Here is a 27645-nt window from a genome sequence, read left to right as displayed (position 1 = left end):
TGCTACTAAGTTTGAAATTTAGTTGTTACTAACAGTTCAATAAGAAATTATAAATAAGAGAAAAAAGAGAAAGCTCATGAATATATTGCACACCACCTTTTTCATCGATTAATAATTTATCAATCTAATCTAACCTAAGGAATAGTTGTTTGTTTAACACTTAATCAATTTAGTAATGAATCACAATTTTTGTGAATCTTAATCAGTGTAATAAATTTAAAATATTTTAGAAATGTAATAATTTACATTTAATTTTTTTACAGCTGTGATAGTGATTAACAGCTTGAATAAGAAATGAAAAAGTACCTGTTCATATAATTTAATGCATTAGTAAATATTTATGCATACAATTTGTTTGTGTTCTTTTGTTGATATTTTACAAATATTTCTTAAAATTGTTAAATTAATTTTAAAGTAAAATAAAAGAAAGTATATAGATCATACTTATCACATTTCTGACACCTCTAATTGTTAAAGTAACATATCTTAGTAGAAGTAATTCAAGAAAAGAAAGAAAATAACCATAAAAGCAACTCCCTACTCTGGTTAACACATAAATAAAATATGATTACTTAGGAGTTTTAATGGTAGGAAAATTGCTTATAGAAGTAAACCCACACAATAGTAAAGAAATATAATATATCAGATTTAATGTACATTCATAGTCTTAATTGGGAATTGAAACTATAATTTGAAAATTAGTAGCATGTATGGATGTTTAACTTCTTAGAGAAAGAGAAGTGCAGTAAGATAAAATGTACACAAAATACTGTTAAAACATACTAGAAGTGACAGGAACACAAACTAATTCTAAAAGTGGCATTCCAATCTTCATGTGTGTTCAAATAATAGTGGAACTATTTCCACAAGTGGTTATTAGAAACTTTATTCAGTCCACATACCATCACATGAAAGAGCATGTCACTCATTGTTTTCATAAACTCGCATCTTTCTATGTTTGAGGAGGCAGAACATTTAAAATTTGTTTTGATTCTACTAATTTCAAAAATTTAGTTATATAAAAGTGTTTGGTTGAGGTTATAATGTAGATATCATTGAATGTATAATAAAAAGAAACTATTACTATTTTCATTAAGCAACATACAAGGTTAAACAGTGTATATTGTAATAAAATCAACAGTTGGTAATATTTGTGTATGTATAACTATCCAGCTTGCTAACGTATTCAGCAAACATATTTTTTTAAACCAGTTAACAAAATTAAAGCAATACATAATAGAAGTAACAGCAGGATTAAAAATAGATAAAAAATATATATGAAATTATGCATGAGTACAGTAAAAAATATATTGGTCACTATAAAAACTGATATAAAATTTATACTTTATATTGAATAATTCTTTGTTAGAGATGATAGATTAACTGTTGATGAAGTACAATTTTGGAAATAAATATTGATTTTTTTTATGTTAAATATTTATTCCACCCTTAAAAATTACAATGAATTAAACCTTTTTTATATATATATATAAAACTACCTATTTGTCTTGTATGTTTTATTACTGATAATGGTAGTGTAAAGCTACTAAAATAATCTCAATTTTTGCCATCAGGCAAATAAAATTCTCATTGTGCATTTCAGATTTTGGCTTTATTTTTCTAATTTCCTTATGATAAATGTGTGTCACCTGTTATGCAACTCCAGATCCTTATTGTGATTGTTGAAAGTTTCATGTGACAGATATGCATTATCCTTTTATTCAACTTCAGATCCATATTGATTATTGAAAGATTTGTTATGAAACATTTATCCTCAATGTATTACAATTTCAAACAGACTGAGACTGAATTAAACTATGATTTAAATTTAGAAGTTAATTAAATGTGAAGATGTATCAGATTTATGAAGTTTGCCAGCAAGATTGATAATATACACAGTTTCCTTGATACAAATATATTTTAACTTTTTCATGATGGGCTTGGTATAATATACATGAGTTTGTCTACACATTTGCACTATAACGTTTGATACATATTGTGCATCTTCACAAAATTTGGTAGACAGTTAGTAAATATTACTAGTATTTTGTACATAAAAAATCAAATTTGTTAATGAAATATTTTTACCAAAGATTTGTTTGTGAAAATATCAAGTTTATTTCATTACTGGTCTGAGTGGAAAGTAATTCCATGTTATGATTCAGAAAATTATTATTTATCCAAAAATTCACAAGTATTATTTGTGTAATCTCCTAAACCTTGTAAATACAGTTCAAACATTTGTTTTCTCTAAGATTTAATATTTTATTTTGTATACTCCGTGTGGGGGCTGTCCCTTGACCAACCTTATAACATCATAAAAAGTTAGAAAATAAATGTTATGTTTTTTGTGGGTTTTTTTGTGCTATACTTACATGTTATAACACAAATACAAATGTTTAAGTAGCTTTAGTCTCATAACACTATATTTAAACATTTTTTATTACTTTTTATTATATTGACCTTCCAGTCACACCAAGCTAAAATTACGTAACTTGCATTGATGCAGTGCAAGCGCACTCATGTTACATATCCAATAATATAAAACTGACCTACAGTCTTTCCTGTCTTGGCTGTGTTTTAATGGACTAGTATTTTGTAATATACAGTCACATTTCAGCTACAATACGTATGTGTGTAGTATTGTTGCTATTTAAAAATAACTTATTAAACTTGTTTTTTGTAAAATATAGAACAATAAATCAAGAGAAAAAGCAAATAGTTATCGCTTCTTGCTACGACCTCTGAACTCTGTTGCTACTGGACATAAGTTGCTAAACCTTTTCAAATTTCACATGTGGAGGATATCAAGCAAAACATTTTTTCAGGTTTTATGAATGCAGTTGAATAACCAAATAATCATAAATAACTATATTAATACCATAGAATTTTGCTGTAATTTATTAAGCTTAGAAAAATATGTATTTAGGTTTAAAAAAATATGAAAGTTTGAGAAGACTAAAGACACAAACTACCTTCATTAAATCTTGGTTCAAGAGAACGTGGTAACTTTGTCGCATATCAAAAGGGTTGAGAAAACCACTAAGAGGACATTTAGTGTCCTCTTACTGTCATTTAGTTATTCACGTCATTTATTATAGTAAGTGTATATAAGGGACCCTTTCATAAAATGAAAAGAGTTGAACGGGACCACTGTGTTTGATTCAGTGCAAAATAAAAAGATACAAGGTTCTTATTTTATATTCTAGCTTGTCAATATTTATAATTTGAGGTCCTAATTTGTACAAAACAATAGACTTAGTATTTTGACATCACCAACATCTAATTTTAAATAGTGCTGCATTCAACATACCATGTGACTCACTAAAACCTATATTTAGGTGTGTACTTTTAATATTTACCTTTAAATTATGAACTTAACTTATATATAACCTTAAAGTTTGAATTATAATCTATAATTCGATTCCAAACCTATTGACACAAATTCATAAAATAGTATTTCAGTAAAAGTTTGAATGCAAGTCAACAAATATAATGACATGGTCTTTGACCTGTGAACCATCATGAAAAGGTTAATATAGAAACAGTAATACAAGTTGTAGTAACAGTAATTGCAAATAATGATTTATATACAAAAGTTTTCAAACTTACAAACAATATTGAGTTTTCTATTCAATCCAGAACTTCTTTGATATCCTATTGAGGGCTCACAATGAGTGAATTAATTCAGAGGCAATAGAGGTAGCCTGCATCATTCATATAAATGAAAATAACTACCTGATTAAAAGTGCATTTTACTATAGTGATCTTTGTTGTCATTACATGTTTAAAAATACATTGTTTTAACTTATGACCCCAGCTTTTAAAATGTCAGATATTGTTTTATGATACAGAATGAAAGAGCTGTTGTTACAAAGCTGGTTATATTTATGAGCATTTATATCATCAAATCATACTAAAAGAAATAAGCAGCCGCTATTTCATTGGAATATTTTGTTTAAATTCATTATTTAAATAAACATAGTGCAAAGTGGCATTCCATGTGAAGAATTAAAAATACTTTAATTCATCATACAGTTTGCATGTACTTGCATAGCTAGTTAAACATCAGAAATCCATATTCATCACTTTGTTTTTTAGTATCCTTGTATCTTCTACTTACAGTCCTTTACCATGAACTGTCACTAAATCAGCAATACAGGGTAAAATGAACAGTTGGTAACCCTGACATCACATATTTTATACAATTTTGAATGACATTCTACAGGAGACTGTATCATGTGCACTGTGATCCTAGCCTATGTGCATAGGGTTAGTGAGTAGAGTTTATTTTCATTAAATAATAAATGATTTTATTTCTTTGTTATTTGAATATGACAAATATGTTCCTTTAACATAACAAAACTGACCAAATATCTTGTCATAGAAGAAAATTTCTGTAGCTTTGACACAGATATAAAAATTTTCAGGAAAAAAAAATTATAAAAAGGTATAAAAAAAATTCCCAGATTTATGATTTGCTTTCATATGCTCTAAACTTTCCATCCTCTGTTCAACCCCACATAAACTTTGGGTAGTAATTAAGAAATTATAAAGTACTGCCTGACCCACTCCATTTATTCTGCATTTATTTAAAAATTTTATAATCTATTTCCTGTGGTATTTAGATGTTAGTGTGCTCTATTTTTAAAGCTGAACTTCATTAGTAATTAATTCAGATCAATGCTGTAATAAAACCATTAGAGAAGGAAAATCAAATGAAAAACACCACCTGAATCATTATATTTGCAAGGGATAATAGACATTTAGCGATTATCTCTTTTGGGATGATCAGAAATTTTTTTAATCCATAAATTTTGTTAACAGGCAAAACTCCATGAAATTGTAAAAACAAAAAAATTAAAGCATTTATTTGTCCATTTTTTTTCTGTATGATTTACACTAAATAAATGTTATTTAAATGCAAAATATCAATTTTAAAATATTTTTTAATTATCAACTGAAATACAAGTATCAGTCTTATCCTTAGTATAGGCATATATGTACCTATGATTAAATTAATACTTGTACTTCATAATACTACGTGTATGGATTTAATTTTTGTGATATTTTACTTGTTATATATTCCTATTTTGAAAACTCACATTTGAAAAGATTGTTAACCATTATATCATCTTATTAAAAATGTTCTCAATTTTTTTTCTGTTTCCTTGAAATATACTTTAAAAAATGCTGGGACCTAGATTAATGCTTCTGAGGAAACCATGTTAAAGGTAGCACTCTAGAAAGCACTTCTGTCAGTGGTCTTTTTCTTATCAGTTTTAAATCTGGGTGTCCAGGTTATGGTTTTATAAATGATGGTTATCTGGGTTCTTTGGTATTTTCAACATGAAAAGTTCTTGTGCAACACATAGACTAAATGACTGGGTCAGTCGGAAACTGTTTGGTTCAGGAATATCCATTCCAAATATTGAATTGCTGGCCAAGAACACTTGCACCTCTGGTTAGTGTTAACTGAATGATGGAATTTAATTCTACCTTTATAAAGGCCCAGTGACTTAAGTGCAGGTTGTGCTCAATGGCATATCATTGACTTGAATCTTTGTCTCTGCAACTCGCAGCCTGGCGTACTAACTTCTTATATTCAGTAAAGTTGGTGATGAGCTAGAAATAATTGAAAAAAAAATCTAGGTCACTATAAGATATGGATTTTAACACAAGGAGTATTGAAATATAAATGGAAGATGAAAAGATACATTAATACAAATCACATAAACAATATGAGAACTTCCAATATATCACCAAGAATTCACAAGTGACAACCAAAAAAAATAGAATACAATGTTGAAGTTTTCTTTTATTCATCATACATAAGGTAACAAGAAAAAGAAATTTAATTCAACATCAGTGAACTAAAAATCATTATCTTAAGTGACAACACCATAGGCATATTGACTGAGCTCATTGGTCACATTTGTATCGCATAGTGGTTCTGTATCTTAGCTAGGCTGTTTGCATACATGATAGTTCTGTTACATACAACTTTTGACTTGCTTATTAGTTCTGCTACTTAGCTGCTCTTTCGTTTAAGAAATCGGACTGGCATGGCTTATTGTTTATAGCACTTGACTGGAAACCTTCCTGTTGCACAGTTTAATCTTGTTATTTAACATACTTGCCCTTTCAGCTGTGGAAACATTATAATATGATAGTCAATCATATTATGCATTAGTAACGAGTAGCTAAGAGTTGGTAGAAGGTGTAACTGATTGTTATCACTTCAAAATTAATAATGGCTAGTGTAGACAGCCTTCAAGTAGCTTTGTGCACAGTTTTCAACAAAAACAAGGAAACAGTTTGAGAAATCAGAAAGTATATATTTCAGATTGTTGATCTGTGAAAAAAAGTATACATTTTACTTGACAGTTATAGGAAAATAACAGTGTAAGTGCTTGCTGATTCAACAAGATAGCTATCCAGGCTGTCTGAGAAAAAAAACAAAACATAGAAGCCATTGAACTGAAAATATAAAATCACTAGGATGTAGTTATATAGAGAGCAGAAAATTAGATGAATTGGAAGAAATTGAATGGTATACTTTAAAATATAAAAATGTGGTTCAATGGCACCATTTCAAAGCAGAATATTTTATCAATTATTCTAGCAAAAAATAAATAAATGTTTTGCAAAATAACAAGGTAAGTTGAATGATTAAGCATCTGGAAGATATCTTTTGTATGCATGTATGTGATTGTTGAAGCATTTGTGTATTGTATTTTGGTTTGTCCATTACGCTAGAAATCTCTCCTTTTGTATGTTTTAAGTAGCCTTTAAGTGTATTTTTCTCCTTATTTTGATTGTTCTTATCAAGAGGATTTACAAATTTAAGTTTTTGTTTAGTCTGTGTTTACACAGTAATTAATTACAGTTGATTGAAATGTTTATGAAGAGGAATTTGAAAAGTTTAGATTGTTAATTTTTCCAGAGAGCACAACAGGAACATCAGAAAACAGTCTTATAAGATGATAGTATAGTGGGTAAACACTTTTTTTTCAAACACAGGTGTTTTTTTTTAGCTCCTGATCATATATAAGTTGTAGTGAGAGGTTATTGGAACATTTCACTGTGGTGGTGGTGTTTTGGAATAAATCTTGTAGGAAACTTTATTTTCTATTTGCTTGAGGCATTGGAATAGAAGTCCCTGTCAACAAAAGTTTATCTTGAGGATTAATTAGATTTTGTAATAATCATTGTCTGAAGAAAATGTCTTCATTCTCAAAGCTTTATCGTTAGTTGTAGCCCCCTAGTGGCTCAGCAATAAATCTGAAGGCTTTTAATGCTAAGAACTGTGTTTTGATACCCTTTGTGATCATAGCACAGACAGTACATCGTATATCTTTAAGCTAAACAACAATATATTATCAGAATTATTAGTAAAATGTAGATGAGTAATATATATGTTGGTTTCTAGTCTAGGTCTGAATGTTGGTATTCAGAACTGTTGATTAATTTTCGTTTTAGTACAAATCTGCATGATGCAGGAATACTGGTCTACCTTTTGGTTTTTAGTACAAATCTATGCAGTATAAAAGTCTGAGTCTGCTTGTTGATTACTATGAGAAAGCTGATTGGAGAATTTTGGTTCACCTGCTGATTTCTCATACAAACTTGGATTTAGAAGGCTATCTTTCAAAGCTAAATAAGATATACTTGCATTTGAGTACAGGAGAGGGATTAAGTAGGACTTCAATAGGACTATTATAACAGTTAGTATGCTCACTGGAAGATTATGTAAATATTATCTGTGGCGTGTCAGTCATTTTTTTATTTTCAGTGTATTCCACGATACATTTGGTAAATTTCAGAATGCAATGAGATCTTTTGTTGCACTATTTGTTTGGATAAATAAACGTACTATATACAAATCAGTTACGAGCTAAGTACGACTTGTGGCTAATCCAACAGTACTGCAGGTAAGGTTGATTCCGTAGTGTTGAACCCCACCCTCATCACCACCACCGGTTCAGTATAAGTTGTAGGATTTGTAACGCTAAAGTTCGAGATAAAGCTCGTATTGTCCCCTGTGCCTATTTGAGCCAAATCAAAACTAAAAAACAAGAGCGTTTAACGTCTTTTTTATTGTTTTGATAAAGAACTGTTCAACGTGCAGGAGGTGGTATTATGAACCTTTGTAACCTAATCAATCATATTCAAAAAACGATTAAACGCTTTCAATGTCAGATTGCAGTCTGGGTAAGATTTTTCTCTGAGTTACTGGACAACTGATTTGATTGGTCAATCTCTTCCATCTCATGGAATGACCTTTTTAGTTTTGATAAATCCTTAAATTCTACTTAATTTTTTATTCTTGCGCCATCATTTGTTCTGTTGGCAAAAATTAGCATTGTTTAAAAGCACTAGTTTTTAACCACGGCATAACGGTTTGCAGAATGTCACCAAGTTTTTTTTGTTGTTGTTTTTTAAGAAATACAAACTTTTAACTAAATATTTTGTCATTTTATGACGGATGTGAGGTCTGATTACGGTTTTGAACTCAGGAGCTCAAACCCTTACAGTTGACGTATTTCATAGATTATTTTAATCCAATCCTGCTTGAAAGAATTTCAGTATGTGGGCAGGCTGGTAGAGGTCTTGGTATGTAATAACACATAATCAGGTTTATGTGCTCCCCACGTTTGATAGTTTGGCGCACGAACTACAGCTAATGAAAAAAGTCTATGTACTGTAATCCTAACCAATATAATTTCAACCACCACTCCTTTGGGGATTCCCTCTCTTCTTTTTTCTTTTTTGTTGTGTAGTTTGCTAACATTTTTAATCAATTTAAGAAATAGAATTAGTTATTATATGTTATAGTTGAGTTCAAGTGGTAACTATTCGGTGTGGGACACAAAACAAACCGTTATGTGGAGCTGTATTTGAACAAAATAACTATTTTATCACAGGTCGAACCAAATTACAATATTGTTATTAAAACGTATTAATTACCCGTCATGCAACAAAACTTGTTATTTTAACATCATAGTCATATCGATATGTCAGACTTCTAAGATAGCAGTAATGTTTTTTACAGCACATTAATCATGTTGACCAATGCATTTTATAGGAAATTATTATTTTATAAAAGGGTCATTCAGCATTTTGTTTTTGTATTTTTTATGGTTGTTATTGGGCTGTAATTTGTACAGCTCCAGCCTATAACATAGGTATGTCATGTTGGAACATAAAAATAATTGTATTAGGAAAGCTATTCACGTCGACGCGTATACATCTAGTGAAACTGGCTTTTATTAAACAAAGTAACGATATATTAAAATGTTAACAAAGTAATCTCGTGTTACGCTAATCAGTTTAGCACGCGTTAAAATAAAAGTTTTCGTATAACTAACGTTTATTAAGTTAACAATTCTGATATATTAATGTTAGCCATGTAAACTTATGCTGTGTTAATCAAAATTTAGCTTATGTTAAAACAAAAATATTTTATTGCTACTATTAATCAAGTCGTTTCATGTCGAGTTCGAATCCCGGTCGCACCAAACATGCTCGCCCTTTCAGCTATGGGGGCGTTATAATGTTACGGTCAATCTCACTATTCTTTGGTAAAAGAGGAGCCCAAGAGTTGTCGGTGGGTGATGAAGACTATCTGCCTTCACTCTAGTCTTACACTGCTAAATTAGGGACGGCTAGCGCAGACAGCTCTCGAGTAGCTTTGCGAGAAATTCATAAATAAACAACATTGCATGACCGTGAGCGACATTTCTGCCCCAAATTTCTGTATGTTAAGATATGTTTCAGCTATGTTCTGTGTAAATTAATTTTACTATGATAATGAATGCTAGAACTGAAAGCAAAGCTGTATCGATGTTTATAACACATTTGTTCACGCATAGACTTTGAATTACGGGCTTGTTCACTATCAACTGCATTTTACGTTTTTGTTTATTGGAACACTCGGTGAGAAAACTTTACCAAAATTATTGTTGTTAAATTTGGGGGGAATACGTCTGAAATTAATGGTTTTAACTGCAGTTTTGGTGTTATTTGTGTTTAAAGATACTGTATTCTTCAGTGATATTTGTGTTTCAAGATATTGTGTACTTCGGTGGTTATTAGAACCTTTAAACATTATAGCAATGAACTCACAAGAAGTTTGGTGTAAAAAGTTTAGAAAAATTTAATGTGTACTCCATTATTTATGGGGTTAGCACTGCCCAAGTGTAGTAACACCAAATCCTATATCTTTATTATACATATTAATAGATTTAAAAATGCTTGTATAGTTTTGCATTGTAGAGCACTATTTCAAACTGTAAACCATGTTGATCGATATGCATAGAAAAAAAAATCCCACTTTAGAAAGTGTTTTGAGAGCACTGTTTTACGGTGGTATATCATGATAGTTTCACAACACGTGATTTACGCAAAAAGAACTGATAGTAACATTATCGAGCGAAGTGAAATAGATGACATGAAATATCACTCTTACGTCATTAGTGGTAAATATTAGAATGATTTGTTTTGGAACATGCCTGCTAGTAATACAGCATATTATGCTATGAAACCTACAGTGATGGCCAACGCTGTAAAATATTACTTCTGCAACACACAAACGCGTAAGTTTATTGTTGCAATTGTTAACATATTTCTCAAACGTGTTTCGAACGGTAGTGATTAGTTGCTGCTTTTTGTTAACGTTTGGTGAAGATGTGCATTAACTATATACTTTACAACCTTGGAATTTACAAGTATAGAATCCATCCATCGAAAATATTTTGTTTATTTGTATACCGAGTGTTTCACATCAAAGTTAGCGCTGTATGAAGTATTTATGATGACTTTTCACACAGGGTATATGACTACCTTGTCATTGGTCTACTAAACTGTTTACCTATCTAGAGAACTAATAGTATATCCTACTGACTGTATATGTAACTTTCTAATTGTATCGTTGCATGAAGTATATTATGTATATTAATAGATACATATGTTATAAACGGATTCATAAACATTTATTGGTGCTGCTTCATTTAAATAGAACGATTTTAATTTAAAAATGCACAAAATTTATTGTATAAAGTTAAAAGCAAACATAAAACTAAAAATTCTACACGTGCCAGTTAGAACATCCCTGCCATTTTTAGAAAGACGAGGACATTTTATTTATATATGCAAGGAAATCTACGTTTTATTTGCATATTGTAAAGTGGCGCCATCTATACAATTGATTTCCAGAAATTAAATTCCGTTGCACCAGGACTAGTCTCTATTACAAATCACGTTCTTTTTGGAAACTTCTTAATGATTCACTTACGTTAATTCATTTTTCATTTAATTTCTTCAAGTATTTGTACATTACCCCAAACAATACTATGCGAATAATTTGCTACCTTCTCGCAAAGGCCTAATTGCCAGTTTTTAATTTATCAATGGCATTTTTTAAGTACTTTAATTATAAATTTCAGATTGCTACTTTTCTGTCCGATGTATCTTAAGCCACATCTACAAGAACTTTTATATATATATATATATATATATATATATGTGTGTGTGTGTGTGTGTGTGTGTACGCCTAGGAACTTTTAAGATGGAATATTCCAATTCTGTTGTTTCAGTTATTTCAATAATTTAAAATGTTTCATGATTTAGATTAATGTTTGTATACTGAAGAGACCATTATATATTTCTACGTAATTACATTGAATGTCAGTTTTCACGTTACACTGAATGTAGTAATGATCATTAATTTTATATTTTTCTCCATCTCTTTTGTAATGCTCTTTTCTCATAACAGCTCTATAGATAATTCTCTGCTGAGTTTATCATTTTTTTCTAATTTATTTTGTAGAAACATTTTATTATGAAATGAATTTTGTGAGCGGAGCCAGGTGGTTTTGTGAATCGGTTTATTCTTTAACGTCCAGTTATTGGATAATAAAATACTTGGTAATTTCTTTACTAAAATTTAGACATGCTATTTATCTTTCACTTCATTAATAACTGCTGTGATGTATTGTTTTACCATTACGTAAAAGTTAAATACTGTGATGTAACCTTTTAGCATTACATAATAACTAAAGTTCTGATCTAACTTTTTGATCTTTGACTTCTAATTGATGTATCCATTCATGCGTTTGTCACTGTCTGTCTGTCTGTAGTTGGGCCCGGTATGGCCAGATGGTTCGATGGCTCGAATCGCCGTCACACCAAACATGCTTGTCCTTTCAGCCGTGGGAGCGTTATAAGTGACGGTCAATTCCTTTATTCGTTGGTAAAAAAGTAGCCCAAGAGTTGGCTTATTCTCAAGAACCACAAGAAAACTTTTAGGGGAAACGTGTTGGTTTTAAAAATTAACCAATCCTTTTATTTAAACTGTGTTAGTTTCGGTTCTAAAGCAATAAGTAAATTAAATTACCTTCCCAAAAAATCTTATTCAAATTAATTATACAAGTTTTAATGATCAAATCATTTATTCTAGTAAAATATTTTGATTAAAAAGATTATCAAGTAATTCATTTCAAGAGACAAGGTATTTTAAGACAGATTTCTGACGTGTAAAACACCAGTAGTGTTTCTTTATCAACAAACATCCTATAAAACGGTCTTGTATGTTTCTCAGTTGACTCATATTTTGATCGCTAAAATACTTTATAACACGTGTATAAAAGCAGATAATTATTCTAAGTAAATTTAAGAAATGTAAGAAACGTTGTCAGTGTGTTTCCTTTCTAATTTTTAAATACTGTGGTATAAACGTGATCTCTATTTATATATATTTCTTGACGTACAAGTTTATAGGACTCGCATGAAATGCAAACAAAAATATTCTAAGCTATTTTTCATACCGAAAAATTAAATTATTCTTTCGTTCCTGAGAATACACAGTAGTGCCTTAAACCCAACGTAAAACCAAAAAATACTCTACCGAACCTCTTCGGTGTAAACCCGTCAGCTATAACGTCCATAACAGTAGACGCATCTGTATTAAAGCTTTTATCGTAATGAATCTTCGGGGATAATTATTTGAGTTTAAAACAGGAAGCGCGCGGAATCAAACAAGTCGTGTTACATGTCAAACACACCACTTTTTAATTTTTAAATGAGAACACGTGCAGTTCACTTTCATGCAAATCGTTTTTGTTGTTGTTTTTGTTTTAAATTTTTCATTTGTGTTACGGTTTATAAAAAGCTTTCTCCCAAGAAACGAACAAAATTAGATTTCAATGCTTTCCTAGTCAACAAGGTTTTTGTGTTATACGTGATTCCGGTGATAAGAAAGTCTCGCTTGCTTAACAACACGTCACTGGTAATGTGTTCACGGTAAGCGTTTCAAAGTTTCATTTGCTTCTGTTAGTGACTTTTTTTCTTCTTTACTCTCAGTAATTACCATGAGTGCTTTGTATGTATGTTTGTTCCGTGAAACGTAAGTTGCTGCCACTGAATGCTTTTGATGGTCCGTTATTTCAATACAAGTTGCGATAAGTAATTGCACCATTATCCTACAGAAATCTCATCAGGTTAATTATAACATTCACACGAACAATTAAAAAACTTGTGGAAGGATCAAAGGTTGTTTGCTTCATTTGCTGTGCGATAACTAGCGTCTAAGAGTGATTTCCTTCAAGTTAAAAAATATTCTAAGTTAAACTTTATTAATGCGGTACATGTACATTACGCATCTCCGTTCTCTATTGACACTAGTGATAGTGTACCTACGTTACATCTGTGTACTTTATTAACAAAATATTATATCTCTACTTGTTGAGAAAGTGCATCAACATTTTTCGTACATGCCGTTGCTTGTTTAAACAATTCAACTATTAAAAATACCTTAAGTGATTATATGGTAATTTTTCTGTTCATTACAATCATCCTCATCCTGTTTCAATATTATCTTGGTAATGCTATATGGTTTTAATAGGTTGTTTTTTTCCCCTTTCCAAAATCAAAAATTTGTCCGAGTTTAGTTTTATAAGGCCACAGAAACCATTTGAATGATCTACTTGTTAAATAACTTGCAGTCATGATTTACAGAAACGTGTTAAGTGCTGGGTTGCGGATTAAAAGGTCATATGTTTGTCGTGTGATGCCACTGAATACACTTTTAGCTGTGTCAGTCAATCCAGCTTATTCAATCCAAGGTCGTTTTTAGTTAGTTTTAGTTCCCTATGGTTAGTTGATGAAAATCGAGGATGTTTATATATATATATAAAAACGCCTGGTTTGGGTTGAGAATTATTTTTTTAATATGTAGAGGAGCGATCAACGTTTCGACCCTCTCAAGTTTTTACATATATTTTTCTCTATAAGTGGGTTTTCTCGTCATCACTGAAGGATTTTTATACCTTAAGGACCTCTGATCTGGCCGTTTAACCCTGAAAGAGGGTTGTTCAACATAAAAATACCAACATCCTGATAAAGATTTTGTGATTAATATCTAAAAATAAATGTTTTGGATTTTTTCGTACCGTCAGTGTTTTGAACTTCTTTATTATATTGCGACAAACTAACCGGTAATAAATTAAATGTACGTCCGAAATAACTGCGTTTTGATATTTTGGCTGCCCACCCTCTTTTCATCTGTGACGTAAAGTATACGTATTTTTAACTCCGTATTTTTTCGCACGTTATCTAAATTATTTTATGTATTTCTAATGTGTCTTTTTCTGTCGTAGCCTACAAATTTGACGCTGCTAATTCAGAGTTTTATTTTGCACACTTGTAAATTTTTAAAGGTAAACTGTGGGTTTCATTAAACTGAAATGTATGTTAGTTCTCCAAATTTGCATAAAGCAAAACCCATGTGAAGGTTCTACATGTGTAACGATAGATATTGACAAAAAAAAAGTCACTTAGGTAGAGAAATTAGTCACTGTGATGGATCTATTGATAGCTAGACATGCATATAAAGAATAGAATTCTGTATCGTGCGCTCTAATTTATACACTAAATACTTTATGTAACAGAACAGGGGAGAAGGCGGTGGCAAGTTTGATTTATTGTCAGTGACTTCACTTTACTATGTATAGTGTAATAACCCATTTTTCTGCAGCAGTGGTTATCAGTTTTCAATAGTGCTTATAGTCTATTTCACGCTGTATTAGGTGCTTGGAAGTCCTGCGTGCATGAAGACTTTAGGTCAGGTTGCTGGCAGAATATAATGTTGTAGCTTGTTGCTCTATGGAAGGTAATGCTGGAAAATATGATTTGAAAAGTGATCTGCTATCAAAATGGTTATCCCCAAAACGAGATAATTTATATACTATTGAGAACAAGTTATGTGTAACTTTTGCAACAACAACAAAAAAAAACATTTACTGAAGAAAAGTAAAAACATTCAGACCTCTTTCTTTTTCTCATTTTTACATAGTTAATAATAAAATAATATAAAACCAAAGCGTCACATCCATCAAAGACTTAAGATAATAGTATACGCTCTGTATGTCAGTTGTCATGTTTAATTTTTACTTGAATTGAAGAGCCATTGTATTTGTGCATTTTCGTTGTTTTTTTTTTTGTTTAGAATATATTAATTTTTGCTCTAAGGAATCATAAATTTAGTTTTTGTATTATGATTATATTTATCTGATAGTTCAATCTTGTGCTACGTTTACTTGTATCTTTGAAGAAAGTAAATATTGACTTGCGTATTACAGTTGCTTTTGATAAGCATAATTTGATTGGTTAACAAAGATTGTCAAAGTAATTTATTTTTAGAATATTATTTATTAACCTAGAATATTGTAAAGCTTTACATTCTGAATATATTATAGTTTTTGACAACTCCTTTTATTGATAAATGAAACAACCACACAGTCCAGCTATGTAATACTTTGTTCCTTAATTGTAACAATATAGTATATTTTGACCATCATCTTAATTTATAATATTATAATTCAGTACTTTGACTCGCAGTTTATTAAACTGTTCTTCATGATTTTTGGCTTTAACATTATAGTCCAGTAATATGACCATCATTGCCTGGCCATTCAAGTTTTGTGTTGGTTATGAATAATTTTGGGTTTTTTTACAGTAAGCTCATTCTACTATTCTTCACTTTCTCTAAAGGATGATAAGAAAATACTTTTTAAGGCTACCGAGACAAGTGTTATTAAAATATTGTTATTGGTATATGACATCTATTCTTTTGAGTATAGATACGATCAGCTTCGTGTAATGACATTTATATTCTTTGAGTAACGTTATTTGTATCAGTAAATTGATATGTTCTTAAAACAGAAAATCACTGCGAGCAAATGTTGTTGAAACCAAATTTATATACGTGGATTTCTAACAGAAGCGTTATTAATTCTCGTGTCCGTTGAAAGATAATGGTAGGAGTCCGCTAAAAGTAATAGATATGCGATAGAGGTCGCTGTCTATGTGCATTAACGGCTGTCAAGTTTAACGATTATTCCGAACTCTCTTCGAATTTTATTGTTGGCTTTATCGGCCCTGGCAGCAACCAGAGCCCACCGAATCATTGGAATTGGTCTTTGTGGGGAAATTTATTGGCGGAATCCTGTCAGTACATTTTTTGTTTCCTTATATAAACATTTCAGGTCTATAAAAGTAAAAAGTTTCTGCCTTGAGAAAAGTCAAAGCCAACGTCGTGGTCGACTTTTAAATGCCAACAAAAATGGGAGAAATACATCGTTTCTTACAACAACAATAAATAAAAGAGAAAAACGCTCATTGGTTGTGTTAAAATTCTGTCGAATGCTCAAGAAGCATACACTTGTAGAAAAATCGTGATGTGTGTTGTATCTGTACCTTATTGAGAAAAAAAAATACACACATATATATATATATATATATATAGCTCCCAGTATGGTTGACCTATTGAATGTAAATTACCCGTTTCACCTTATCAACATTTGAGACAATTGCTGTGTCGATGTTATAAACTTTTGGTGTAATGTTCACGTTGTTTCTCGATGTTGCAAATTATTGGCGTAAATGGGCGGACGGTGAAGTTCAGATTTGGTATTACGTCGACATGTAATCTTGTAGGAGTGTTGCCGTTATAATGATATGCTTTTTTGAAATCCACCTTTAATGGTGGTGGTGGTGTTATATTAATTTGCGTCTTATAATTAACTTTTGGTAACATTAATATCAACATTGCAGTTTAGTTTTGGGTTTATGTTTATGCACCTCACAGTTCAACAGGTTCAACGATATATTTATATGATTTACGGTTTAGTTTTGACTCTACGTTTATATACCTCACAGTTCAGTTTCAGCGAGAGTTTGATATACAGTCATGTGAAAAGGTTAGGACACCCTATGAAAGCCTGTGTATTTTTGTAACATTTTTGGATATACAGATATTTAATCTCAATTTCAACAATACTGAGAAACTATAGGAATATAACTAAACAATTAAAATTGAAGAAAAGACTGTTGAAGATCTTCTGTAAATGTAATTCTACAAAAATGCATATTCTAACTGAGGAAAAAGTTAGGACACTCTACCTCCTAATAGCTAGTGTTACTCCCTTTGGCTGAAATAGCTGCAGTGAGACGCTTCTTCTAGCCATCTACCAGTCTCTGACATCGGTCTGAAAAAAGTTTGCTCCACTCCTCAATGCAGAATTCTTTCAGCTGTGAGATGTTTGAGGGGTTTCTTGCATATACAGCCCGTTTCAAGTCACCCCACAGCATCTCAATGGGATTAAGATCTGGACTTTGACTCGGCCATTCCAGGATTCTCCATTTCTTAGTTTTCAGCTACTCCTTGGTGGATTTACCGGTATATTTTGGGTCATTGTCGTGTTGCAGTTCCACTTCAGATTTAATTTTCGTACAGATGGTCTCACATTATCCTCTAGCGCCCTCTGATACACAGTAGAATTCATGGTGGATTCTAGGATTGTGAGCTGTCCAGGTTTTGCTGCAGCAAAGCAGCCCCAAACCATGATTCTTCAACTTTCATGCTTCACAGTTGGTATGAGGTTCTTTTCCTGGAATGCTGTATTTGGTTTACGCCACACATGTCCTCTGTTCTGGTGTCCAAATAATTCAATTTTGGACTCATCTGCCCAAAGAACATTATTCCAGAAGTCCTGGTCGTTCTCTACTTTCTTTTTGGCAAACTTCAGTCTGGCCTTGATGTTTCTCTTAGAGAGCAAAGGTTTCTTCTTTGCACACCTCCCATTCAAGTTAAACTTGTGCAGTCTCTTTCTGATTGTAGAGGCATGCACTTTCACGTTAACAGTAGCCTGCTATAGGTCCCGTGATGACATGTTAGGGTGTTTGGAGACCTCTTTTAGCATCTTGCGGTCTGCTCTCGGGGTGAATTTGCTTGGACGACCAGAATTGGGCATGTTGGCAGTTGTTTTGAAAGCTCTTCAATTTTTTGACTATTTTCCGGACAGTGGAATGGCTGATTTCAAAATATTTTGGGATCTTACTAAATACCTTACCAGACTCATAAGCTGCTACAATTTTCTTTCTGAAGGCCTCAGACAGCTCCTTTGCTCTCACCATGATGCCCACTCTCACTTCAACAGTCAGAACACACCAAACTAAATGTCTGAGGTTTAAATAGAGCAAGCCTCATTCAGAATGCTGAGTAACGATCTTCTGTTCATGTTCACCTGTGTGTGAATTGAGCCATTTTAAGTTGGAATAAATGTGGGGGTGTCCTAACTTTTCTACAGTTAGAATATGCATTTTTGTAGAATTACATTTACAGAAGATCTTGAAAAGTCTTTTCTTCAGTTTTAATTTTTTAGTTATATTCCTATAATCTCTCAGTATTGTTAAAATTGAGATTAAATATCTATATATTCAAAAATGTTACATAAATACACAGGCTTTCATAGGGTGTTCTAACTTTTTCACATGACTGTACATATTATATAGTTTAGTTATGGATTTATGTTTTTATACCTTACAGTTTAGTTTCAGTGATAGGCTGATATGCGTATTACAATTTAGTTTTGTGATACGTTGACATGTGTCCTGTAACAGTGTACTGTATTTTATGTTTTGTTTTGAATTTCGCGCAAAGCTATTTGAGGGCTATCTGCGCTTTTTATGTTTCAGTTGCATTGCTATGTTGACTTGTAGTTTACAAATTAGTTTTGATTTTAAGGTGATATTATTCTTATAGTTTCATTGTTATATTTTTATTTTTCTGGTAGCTTAATTTTTACTGTTATATTTGTGCTATCATAGTTTAGTTTCGTTTTGCTTTTTATTCAAATGCCTTATAGTTCAAGTTGGTTTCTGTTATTTTATTCCAATTTAATTGTGTTATGTTTAATTATTTGCTCCGTAGAGTTTAGTTTCAATGTTGTGATTGGCTTATAGTTCAATTTTGCTGCCATGTTGATTCGTATCTCACCATTTTGTTTGGCTGAAATGCATCGCGCGTATCAGTTTTCATGTTGTGTTTGCATGCTTCTTATCCTATAGTTTTGGTGTTATGATGATATCCTGCTTACATTTAATTTGTTGTGGCAATAACCTAGTTTTACAGCTTGCTTTTGATCACATTCGTAATACTTTCAGCTGTTTAGCTTTTAACATTTTGTGTCATTCTTTAATAATTTTCTTCATAAAACAAACCTACGGTAAATGTTAGAAAAGTAAATAATTAAAATGTGAACAGTTACTACAAGCTGATCAACGTTTATCATCGCATATACAAATATTAAGGCTAATTGCAGCGTTAAGACTGATAACACTATGTAACACAAATTTTGTTCCCAGATGGTATGTGTTATTTTTTAATTGCTTATGTTGTAAAAGTACAGAAAATAGCCATTATTCCCTTCAAACGTTGCTTTTGTGACCTGGATAATGAAATTTAGAAATTAACTTATTTTCTGTATAAAAACGGGCAAATTTGCACATTTTCATTTACATAAGATCTGAATAAAACATGAATCAAGATTTACATATATTTATACTAAAGTTATACAAGAATGTTTAAAAGTGAGTAGTTTTTCGAGATTTGCGACTGTAATGTAAATCACTTTCACGTATCAGATCCCAAATATAGTCTTCCATCATGTTTTCGTTATACGACCCTCGGTAGCGGCGTTCAAAGTCCAGTATATTTAATCAATGACTTGATTAGAGATCTTGGTCTAACAAAGTCGAATGCCGAGCTTTTGCCATCTAGGTTCAATGGGTATGATTTGTTAGATGAAAGTGTGCATGTCGCAAGTCAGGGAGGTCTCTTTGGTTGGGGTAGTATGGGTTTCTCTCACCAGTTGCACCTCTGAAATTGTAGTCTGGATCTTCAACGTCTGCCTCCTCTTCCGATTTGCTGCTCTCTCTTGAGGATGGCTGCTTTCTCTCTGGCTCAGAGCGCTGGGACAATGGACGATGGAAGGTCCGGATACATGAAAGCAGATGCATTCTTGCCAGCCCAACGTTTTAAAGGGTTCACCATGCAGAAGTAGAAATTGCTTGAGTGGTCAGTGGGTTAACGCCAAATTTTCGGAATAGCGAACTTCATGGCTCTCTTTTCCCCTCTGTACCATCCTGCAGAAAAGCAAAATAATATTTTTATTACGAAGAATAAATTTATTTCATTCACAATTAATGTGTAAGAGGTTCATGCAAAATAGGGATATTTTTTCTATGCTCTTGGAAATGTAAAAAATAAAGAGGATATTTAAATTTTGAAAGTTCTAAAATTTGTATAATATAAAATCTTACTATTCAAGCAAGCAAAATTATCTGTCTTACCTTCTAGAATATTTTTGCAGTGCTTGCAGGTAAAATGAAGTGCCCAGGGTGTTTGTCTTGAAACTCAACAGGCATGCTGAAGTATGCGTTTAGCAGATACTGTTACAGAGTACTTTTTCGCTCTTGCCTTTATAAATAAGCCACATACATAGCAGAATGCACCTGGAGAATGCTTGCAGCTTCTTGATGTCATCTCTGATAAAATTAGATAGGTTTTTGTGTTCACTTAGGCAGCTAGAACTAAGCTGTAATGGTGAGTGGTGAGCTCCTGTATATATATTACTATGGAAAGTTCCAGATAATTCTTACAGGTTCTTGAAAATTCTTGTAAGTTTGAGAAAATTCTCTATCAGCTACTCAGCATTGAATCTACCTGGAATGTTCTAGAAAAATGGGTGAATTTGAAAATTTTGTTAGCCAGGTCACAGAAGCAAAGTTTGAAGAGAAAAATAGGTCTTTTCCATTTACTTGAGATAAAAGCAATTGGGAAATAACATTTTCTGCCCAGGAACAAGAAAAAATAAAAAGTTTGTTTCAGTGTTATCAGTAATTTCTGATTAGAACAAGCTATCTATATGGATCAAAGCTAAAAATGAATCGTTTAATAAATAAATCAAGCTTAATATTATTTCTTGGTGCATATAAAGTTATAAAACAAAAATTCATAATGATTAGAATGTTAATGATATTTTCAACCACACTCCGTGTAGTATCTCCAGATATTCGACCAAATTAGATTTAGATTACTCCTAAAACCATATATTAAAATAACAGTAATGATATATAATAAAATATTTATAAATAAAAGTATTAGACATCAAAATTTTCGTTAAAGCTGTTGATATTATTAACATTTAGAAAATAGTATAATTTGTATTTTACTAGCTACACGAGGGCTCTCTGCGCTAGTCATCATCACCCACCGCCAACTGTTGGGCTACTCTTTTACCAACGAATAGTGGGACTGATCGTAATATTATAATGCCCCCACGGCTGAAAGGGCAGACATGTTTGGTGCGACGGGGATTCGAACTCGCCACCCTCAGATTACGAGTCTGAAGGTCCTTAACCCACCTGCCTATGTCGTCCTATTCTCTTATTATTGAGCTTTGTTACAAAAATCAATGTTCCATCATTGCTGTTCAAAGAATATACTGTCCCTAATTTTGAAACTATAGACGAGAGAGAAAAACAGCCAACTATTCGACAATTTTAATTGAATAGTGGGATTTGGCCGTCACTCTTATAATGCACTCGCGATTTGAGAGGGAAAGTGCGATTTTCTTGATGGAAGGTTCTAAAATGCCGCACACTAACCACTAGGCCACACCAAACCCAGTCCCCTTTGCTCTATACTAAGAATTGCTATAGTTACTGCTCTATAGCCAAATACACTGATCATAAAGTGCCCTGCAAAATTATTTATTCCTACAAATAATGCCATATTTTAATGAAATACAAATAATGCAAAACAATTATTAATTACCTTGTTTTTATTCAGACTAATGATTAAATGTAAGACTTATATGTGAAGGAGGTTAAATGTCAAAATCCACAAAGAAAATATTTAAATTGAAATTTGATGGTTGTAGTCTGCATCATCTTCCCCTCAGTCCTGACAAGCTTCCCAATCCATGATGATGAGAAAAATCCCACATGATACGACCATCACCATGCTTGACAGTTAGGATAGTGTTGACTGAGTGATATTTTGTGTTGAGCTTGTACCACAAGTATTGCTTTGAATGTAGACCAAAAAATTTTTTTGTCTCGTTTGATTACCACAAAACCTTCTGCCACATATTTTCAATATAATTTACATGATTTATTGTGAACCCCATACGAGATTTAAGATACTTTTTCAGTAATGGCTTTCTTCTTACCACTTGCTCATACAGGCTACCTTTGTGTGGGGACCAGGATATTAGTAGTCGATATGTGAACACCGAATTTCATCTCAGCCATGGAACTTTGCAAACCTTTCAAAGTCATTGTTGGGCTCACATTGGCATCCCTAACTAGTTATCTGCTTGCCCCATTGGTGTAGATTCCTGTACGTGGTAAGGGGACCTTCCATGAAAGGCTCTCTTCTTTCAGTTTACCTCTACTGGGATCTAAACATCCACCCACGTGTTTTCGAGGAAGAGAGGATCCTGGTGGTCGAAGGTTTCAACCCTAACACCCCACTTTGGCCTTGCATTCCTGTAGACGAGTGACTTTTGGGTGGCCTTTCTTCGGTTAATTGGGTTGTCCACTTGGGCTATGGTCAACCAAGTACCAGTGTTGGATGTTCTCAGTGGGCATTGTGGACATTACATCTGATGTTGATGTTTGGGTGTAGTGTTCACGAAAACCAGGCATTGCTGCAGTGTCCTTGTTTAGCATTGTAGTGCATACCTTCGTAGGGCTTCGTGATGAGTGGAGGTCAGTGGGAATCTCAGTATTCATTTTTTATCGTGGATCCTCCAAATAAGAACTTAAATAAAATAATGAAAAACAGTCTATAGGTGAACGACCACGTCTTGAAGATTGTTGCTCACAATCTTCAACATCTGTAACATCTGTTGTACCTTATTTTTCTATACTACATTCTCTTTCAGACACACCTTTAGGGCGGATGTCTCCCTTTTCATTCAGAAGGAACTAGAGGGACTTGCTGGCTCTTCAAAGTCAGTAAAGAAGTTTTGCTCTGATGACATATTGGTGGACACATCCACATCTCAACACAGTGAATTCCTCTTGCATTAAAAGGCGATTGGGGATATACCTATTGAGGTTATACTTCATGCTACTTTGAATTCATCACGAGGAGTTATTGTTGAGAGGGATTTGAAGAACATCCACGAGTCAGGTATTCTCGCTGGTTTTTCCACCCAATGAGTTTCTGCAGTGAGACGTATCTCCACTCGCAAAGATGGAATTATGATAGCCACTAATGTCCTAATTCTGACATTTACATCACCACGTTCACCTGCCACCATCAAGGCAGGTTGTCTTAATTGCAGGGTATGGCCATACATTCCAAACCTTCTCGGATGTTTTTAGTATCAGCGGTTCGGTCACTCAAACACGTCATGTCATGGTTCCTTGACATGTGCTCGTTACGGTGGCAAGGATCATGATGCCTATATGAGTGTGAAACAGACCTTCATTGCATCAATTGAAATTGTTCTCACCCGTACTACTTTCGTTCTTGCCCTAAATGGTTGGAAGAGAAGGCATTACATTGTTGAATAGTCGGGAATCAAACATGTCACATGGCACCATGGCTAACATCTGCAACACGCCACTATATTAGCATGTTTAAATAGTTCTGATAAAGTGTGATCAATCCACCCTAATCAGCTTCCAGAACTTGCTACGATTAAAAAAAAAAACAGTATTTAGGATATATACGCAGCTTATCATGATTATTTATTATTACAAAAAATAATTTATTTTAAGGTAACAAGTATAACGTAACGTTCGTACGAAATAAAAGTTAATCAACGGATAGTTTTTGGTCAGAAAGACGAAACTTGAAATGATCCATATATAAAAGTATATTAAAATGACTAACAGATAAATTCGCGAGACAGAAGTTGCTGAACTTCTGAATCTGTATGGTCACAGCCAGGAGTTAAATTTGGACGGAACTGTTCGGAACGCAGTTGTGACTTTTGAGGAATTAAACCAATAGCGTTCTTGTTTTTCTTATTGGAATGTCAAGCCAGGCTATAAAAGAAAGTTCTATCACTTTCAAAAGCCATATTTAACCATTTCTCACGGCTAAGTCCAAAGAGAGAGCTTCTCTGGATGGAAATAATGAATTTTACGGGACTGTGAGAGGAACTTAAAATAACTGAAGAAAATCTACCGAATTAGTTTAGTTATAAACAATAAACAAACGGCACGTTAAGTTTTCTGTATTCAAAAGGTATATCAGATTATTAACTGTATTTATCACACGTTTATTCTGTACACAGAGGATGTTAATGTACAACTTAAAAGGTGTCAAGTCCACAAGAAAACCACTCAATACTTCTTCGCACGAAAGTACTTAACTACTTACTTTTACACCTAGTGTTGTTTGTAAGTTTTGGTTCTGCGTTTCCGTTTGTTACGTGAAAACCTTATTGTAGCCTTGCCTTCATGATATTCCTAATATGAAAGTGTTTATTAACTAAACGTTCGTACCTGGTTGTCATTAACAAAGTTTTGGTTATGAATTACTCTGTTACATGAAAAGCTATACTACCTTGATGTTCATGTGTGAACACGAAGGCAATCTATTAGCTTCTTGCACATCAGAAGGACTGACCTATAATCGGTTTGTAAAGAACGCCCTACTTATATTTTACTGAACTTAATCTAGCACAGAATTGTATGTTAGTTTGTTATAACCAAAAACAAGCCGAAACAAAAATTAATTAAAACGAAAATAAAAACGCTGCACTAATTTAAAGAATCCCAGGGTACAAGTTATAAAGTAGAATATAAAATGTACCCTAGGTTTTCGACACGCGAGGCTGATAGTCTCTTTCATTACTTTAACACAGTGTGCTCGTTTTCCCCTTTGATGATGATGTACTTGTTTTCATCTCCCTGCTCTACATGGGACAGCAGTAAATTTACTGATTTACAACACATTTACAACGAGGGTTCGATTCTACTCGTTGTACATATCAGATAGACCGATGTCACTTTACTATTAAAAACACGCACATTCACCCTTCCATTATGATAGGATGAGACTACATTTCTTTCAATACGTGATCGTTGCCTTTACATTATAACTAGATTTTTTTTCCTTTTGCATAACTATTTGATTTTCTTTCACGTGATTTTTCTTTTGTTTCTACTGTATTAACGTTTTTGTTATCATGTAGTTATTTTCATCCTTCCGTCACAACGTTGTTGCTTTTTTCTGTCTTGTCACTTTGTTTTTTTTTTCTACCGTCCTGCTAATATTGCAGACTATACTTTTCATTCTACTTCCAAAACTATGTGACCACTTTTAATTTTTATATTTCTCTAAGAAAATGAACTTTTCTTGTACAACTGTTTACTTTCTGTCGTGTGTTTTTCTCTTGTGTCTCGCTGATATGGCAGTCAAAACGTTCTTTATAGCCCCACGTGTCTGCCAGATTTTCTAGTCAATAAGTAAAATCAACTGGGTGGCGCCGTCTTAAATCTGTCAATGTTCCATACACTGTCGTTTTATGGCATTTTGATTATAATAAGAGCTCGCTTGGTTTATAATTTTTTATGAACTTTGTGTTATTTTAATTGCATCTTATCCATTCCTGTAATAAACTATTAGAATTTAGAAGTAAAGAAATTTCATACAACAAATCTCTAATCATCGTTAGTGTAATACTCACTGTCAGTGACACTTATCAGTATCTTTTATGGATTCTCTTGCCCTGGCATAACCAGGTGGTTATGGCGCTCGCCTCGTAATCCGAGAGTTGCGTGTTCGAATCCGCGTCGCACCAACATGCTCGCCCTTTCAGCCGTGGGGACGATATATTATGACGGCCAAACCCACTATTAGTTGGTAAAGGAGTGAACCAAGAGTTGATGATAGATGGTAATGACTAGCTGTCCTCCCTTTAGTTTTACACTGCTAAATTAGGGACGACTAGCGCAGATATAGACATTGTGTAGTTTTACGCAAAATTCAAAAACAAACAAACAGTTGATTCTCAACAATACAGTTGTTAGTATGATAATTAACTTTCTTATTTAAACAGTTTTTCGGTTTATTGACCTCTCTCTGTTGTTTATACGTCATTCAGTCTTTCATGTAACCCAATGTTTTTGGAATTATTTAATATGTAAGTGTGCCTTGCTACTTAAAACGTTATATGAGAAATAAAAGTTGTGACGTTTTTTGTACTTAAGACTATTGGAGAACTGTTGAATTTTAAGGACCACTTAGTTCCTAAAAAGTAATATCTGTTCACTTGTGCTTATGTGCATGGTTGTTTTTTTCTAAGGTGCCTTCTACTTGTACTTAAACAATAAGAAATACCAAGCATTTGAGTTAATTTGAAAGAAAATGCATATAAATATTTTATTGGAAATAACCTGTCGCTCACTGTAATATGACGTACGTTTAATCTCTCTCGAAACATTAATGAGAGCTTTTTCAGCGGTTTTCACTTTTGAAGAAAGTGATTTATCTAAAATTTGGGTGTTACATAGGCAAGTTAAGCGACAATCTCCGTCCATGTATGTCCATCTTTCTCTATCTGGCAGATCTTTGTTAACGATTCCCTTGTGCTAATGGCTGTTGAGGTGGTGCGTGCTATATTCCTAGTTCCATAACGTCTGCCCTTGATCCTTAACGACCTGTTTGTTTATTTTACCTCTAGTGGATAGCCGCTCACGATCACTACAGGCTTCCCCCGTCGTCTCCTTATCTTCAGAATCCGACCTTCTGGAGGATATATCTTCATCTTCTTCCGTGCGGCCACTCATCAAACAGACGGTAGCTGCTGTTCCATCAGCAACAGTTACTCCCCGTGTAACCGGTGACGACGGCCAGACTTCTTGTCCTGGTGGCAGTTTTACCGGCACTGCTGATGTGGAAACAGTCGAATGCAGACAGTTTAACTCCCTGGTTCCAGTCGGAACGACTAGGTAAGCATCATTATAAAGTTGTTAACTGTATCGGTGATTCAGTTGGGGCTAGTAAGGTATGAATTTAATTTCTTCTTTGCTGTATACTTGTATTTATTTGTGTGGATGTAAATATATAGGCGCGTAATGTATGTATGCAGCTATTTATGTGTTTGCTCTCATGCTGATGTTTCTTTGCTACTTTTAACTCGGTAAAATTCTGGTTCCAAACATTCAGTGAAACATTTTAATACAAATATTGTTAAAGCTATAGTTTAATGAGAAGCAATTTATATTTTCTGTTTGAAAGTATGCAGTACATTTTCTTAGCCATAGGTTTGAATTTCA

The 27645-nt window shown here is 32.9% G+C and overlaps 1 protein-coding gene across 13 annotated transcripts in view; it reads left to right on the top strand.

The window, feature by feature from the left end:
• The window catches only part of LOC143222881 (EH domain-binding protein 1-like), a 139611-nt gene that overhangs the window by 38526 nt on the left and 73440 nt on the right, over nucleotides 1-27645 (top strand). For all 13 annotated transcript variants that reach the window (XM_076450012.1, XM_076450011.1, XM_076450006.1 and 10 more), the window contains one exon: nucleotides 27051-27318. The gene's annotated coding sequence lies outside the window, so the exon portion shown is untranslated. Of the gene's footprint in view, nucleotides 1-27050; nucleotides 27319-27645 lie in introns of those variants that run through there.

The sequence above is a fragment of the Tachypleus tridentatus genome, chromosome 8, assembly GCF_004210375.1.
Source record: "Tachypleus tridentatus isolate NWPU-2018 chromosome 8, ASM421037v1, whole genome shotgun sequence".
NCBI classification, from domain to species: domain Eukaryota; kingdom Metazoa; phylum Arthropoda; class Merostomata; order Xiphosura; family Limulidae; genus Tachypleus; species Tachypleus tridentatus.
This window is presented reverse-complemented; position numbering and strand designations above follow the sequence as displayed.